Raw genomic sequence first — 4,493 nt, 5'->3', positions numbered from 1 at the left:
TGTGCTGATGATCTTGCTAAAATAGGTTGCATTATGCTCCAGTTTACCAAATTTCATGAGGATCTAATCCCCAATATTGTTAAAGGTTTGGTGGTTTTGGATTGTTCTGGGATACCTTATCTAAGGCATCATTAATGTGGGGCTCTTTTCTTGCGTCTGTTGTGGTTTTCTGGTTTCTTGGTCCTATGTTTTTTATTGATGGGATAGTTATTGTGGGGAGTCTATCCTGGCTGGATGATCATGTTGCTTGCAGCAGGTTTTCTCTATTTAACAATTTTGTTTGGGATTTCATGTCGTTATGGTTTTGCTGGTATCACCTTTTTAATATCTCCTGTATGCTCTATACTAACAACATTATTAGGAAGCTTATGCAGTATTGTAAGCTTTTTATTCTCTATGTTTTGCAGCCTATCTTTTTGCAGATCTTTTTGTCTAGGTTCCAGTCTATTGCGCTCTGCTTCTCGGCTATTACAATTTCAGATCCTGCATGTTAGTGGTGGCATTTTTGTTCTCGGGTGCACCTCTATTATACATTTGAATGCTTCCTCTTCTTTAATTGGGAATCTGTTTCTTCCTTCCATTTACAATTTTGCGTTGATTGAGGTTTCTTTGCCTCTTATTTTTTGGCTGCGGTTTCTTGACCGCCTTAGGCTAGTTTTTTCTTTTTTTTTTCATTGTAATTTTGCTTAGTAGGGACCAGTGGTTCAGAGGTTTTATTTGAATTTTTTTTTTGTAACTCTTTTGAACAGTAGTGAGCTGGAGGCCTCTTTAAGGATATTGTAACCTTTTTATTTTTAACACGTAGGCCCGTGGACGAATTTTATCCACAAAAAAAAGTTATCAACGGTCCCACCATTTCTTTCCATAAAAGGGAATGTTATTCATTTCTTTGGACCTGCGGCAACCACCGTAAAAGGAAAAGTCCAGTGGGTCAGGAGTTGTTAGAAGTCTTCAGAGAAATTATTCTGTGCGGAATTCGGTTATAGAGCTGTGTTCGGATGCTTACGTGGAAAGTTAAAAGTTCGCGATATTTATTTGACTTGCGTATTGATTGAGTATTTATTGCATATTCGTTGCGTAAAATGTGCGTATTGATTGAGTATTTTATTGCGTATTTGTTGCGTATTTATTGAGAATTTGTTGCGTATATGTTGCACATTTTCTGCTTATTTACTGCTTATTTGTTGCGGATTTCTCTTTGTCTGCAGTAAGTCCGAAAAGACAAACGGGTCGGGTAAGAAGTCAAATGAATATCCTAACTTTCCACGTAAGCACGCCATATGTAATAATTTTACTGGCATCCGAACACAGCTCTATAACCGGATTCGGCAGAATAAGGCTTGTATCTATTGAGAGTTCTTCAGCTCCGCTCTTTTGCGAAGCAAGGCAAGAAAAATGTAAGATATACTCTGCAGAGTCTTCTTTCTTCTCTCATTCTTTTATTTCTTCTGTTTACCAATTTGATATTAAAAGGAAGAAAGGAGAAGGCCGTAGCAATATAATTTAAATTCTTCTAAACAAAATTTTCTACTTATAATTATTACAACAGCAAAAAGTTCATAAAGAAAATTTTACATTTGCATCCTTTATAAAATTAAACTAAATTGTAATATAAAATTTTCACTCTAGCCCCCGAGATATAATTCTTACTGTTTCTCATGATATTTTTAATATTTTATTTGCAAGACAATAAATAAGAAACAACTATATATATATACAAAACTTAAAAATTTTATTGCATAATTCAAAAGTTTATATGAAAGAGATGAAATTAATTTCATGTATTGATTGTCTAAGACTTTATCAGCTCTTATTAGTCTATAAGAAATTCCATTACTATAAATGCATATATCTGAACTTTATGGACCATTGATGACGCAACTGCTGATTTTTTTCGTAATATAGATATTAATTATCATTCCAACTGTCACATCCAAAAATCATGATGGAAAATCACACTTTTATCCTACTGAAATATGATATTTATGTTTGCATCATTTTTACCAATTGCATATATACCCTTGCCTAATTTTGTTTATTTTACAATTGAAGAAGCTTTCCTCCTTTACTCTCGATGCTGCTTATCTCTGTTTCGTTTTTATCCTTCTTCCTTGCAGGTCATGAGAAGCTGATGCAGTTCAATACAACTTCTCATGGTATCAGAGCAAATAATTATCTGCATTTAACTGGGTGTTCAACACCAATTTTATGTTGAGCATCAGAAACTTCAGCTGAGGCGGAATAATTGCTTCGGCCATTTTCACCGGAGTTTGAGAAACAACGTCGGAAGCGTTAGTTGAAGATTCCGCTGAACTCATTTTAAGTTTCTATCAACGGAAACCACAAAGCCGATCAAGGAAAGCAACCTGGAGCTCTGAATGTAATTATACTCTGAATGGTTTACCTCCGAGTTATCAGGCCTTTAAAACATATATTCGAGATTGTGTGAAGTCAAATTCTATCTCAATTCACCATGTTAACTCTGTTGATCAATTGGCGGATATCTTTACCAAACCTCTAACCACTAAAAGGTTTCAAGATCTACGACACAAGCTTACACTCGTTGATACGAGTGTCACCTTGTGGGGGGATGATAAGTTGAAGAGATAAGTAGTGGTGCTTATATTGCCACAGCCGTTGCAATGATGCTCTGCAGCCACCTCTTTCTGCCATTGCAGCCTAATGCTTGTACTAAGCTAATCCTAACCGTTGTTGATTAACTGCTTGATCCAACCGTTGGGATCATTTCACACGATGTATTTTATACCTCCTGTAGCAACAGGAATCGTAAGCAAAAAGAGAAGAAGCTTTCCTCCTTTACTCTCGATGCTGCTTATCTCTGTTTCGTTTTTATCTTTCTTCCTTGCAGGTCATGAGAAGCTGATGCAGTTCAATACAACTTCTCATGGACCTTATGGAATTAGCCAATTATCCTACTGAAATATGATATTTATGTTTGCATCATATTTTATAATTGCATATACACAAATATACATATTTACTATATTCAAATTTTGACATCATTAAGATTATAAGATGTCCAAATAATATTTTATGATCAAGCAAGATTGATCAACACATATCATCAAATTGTGTTCACCATTCATCATCACTTGACATTAACACACCTTCAATCATCTATCATTTATGCCCACCATTGATCGCTCTTATCGTTCGCCACAGGACACTTATCAATGTCAATGGTCGGCCACCCACTAGTGCATAGACTAATTGTAGCCTTCATTCGTTGCATGATATTTGTATTTGTTACTGTCAACTTCCACAAACATCCTTTAACATAAACCACTGACCATCATCACCCCTTATCAAAGAGTGTCAATGGTCATTTGGGTGCACCTACCATTCAATAATGGCACTAAACTCACCATGCTAATGTTAAAACTGGCTGGCATGGATGGGCTTAGAGTATTGTTGGACTAATGAGTAAATGCAGTTGTTATGCGCACCTTAATAAATTGAATAACACAATTTTCTTATAATTCTCTTCAAATTATAGTAAATATGTATATATGTGTATTTTTAACATAAATTGAATTCAAAAAAAAATTCAAAGAATTTACTAAAAATGTGAGAAAATCATATATGAAAACAAATAATATAATGCTTGTTTATTTTGTAAATTCTCGTAATTTTCAAAATTCAAATTTAGTCAACCTTTTTAGTAAAATTATTATTTTGTTGAACAAAGTCAACTTTAGGATATCACATATCTGTCATGAAAGCACTGCCTGTGCTAGTTGGCTTGCTAAAGCTAAATCTTCAAGTTCTACCTACTTTAACAAAGACTCCAATCTTGATCTTCTTAGTGGTTTCATAAGGATGAATGTGGCTCTCATCCTCCTAAATTTAAAAATATCCTATATAATTACATGTTATAATATTAAATTTATATTTAAATATTTTTACAATTATAAATATTATAGAAATTTGATTCCCCGTTTTAAATTTTGGGGTCTCGTATTAAATAAAATTTTAATTTTGTCAATGAATTCAAATCAATTAGTTCACAAATTCTTTTATTCATAACCAATTAGCAAAAATTCAACTAATTTAAAATTTAACTATCCTTTAAAATACTAAAGGTCTATTTGGGACAACTTTCATACTATTTGATGTTTTAAATAGCAATCATAATTCTGTTTGACTAATGAATCTTAATGTTTTCTCATTATTTTTTTTGAAAATTTTATTAAGTAAAATTATTTTTCCCAACTATAGTAGATAAGTTATTTTTCCATAGCAACTATATAACTAACTTTATAAATTATTATTATAATTCCAAAATATATCATAAATTAAAGTCCAATTCAGCTCTATTTGATAAATGTAGTGTTACTATCCAATGAAAACTTTTTGACTAATTATTTGTAATTTATGATATTGCCAGATTTCACTTAAATTTTTATTTAAATTTGAAGTTTGCATATATAATATTTATGAATTAATTATTTTCTTGATAAATTAATTTATTA

The sequence above is a fragment of the Dendrobium catenatum genome, unplaced genomic scaffold, assembly GCF_001605985.2.
Source record: "Dendrobium catenatum unplaced genomic scaffold, ASM160598v2 fragScaff_scaffold_716, whole genome shotgun sequence".
Taxonomy (NCBI): Eukaryota; Viridiplantae; Streptophyta; class Magnoliopsida; order Asparagales; family Orchidaceae; genus Dendrobium; species Dendrobium catenatum.
Note: the sequence above shows the minus strand (reverse complement) of the source record.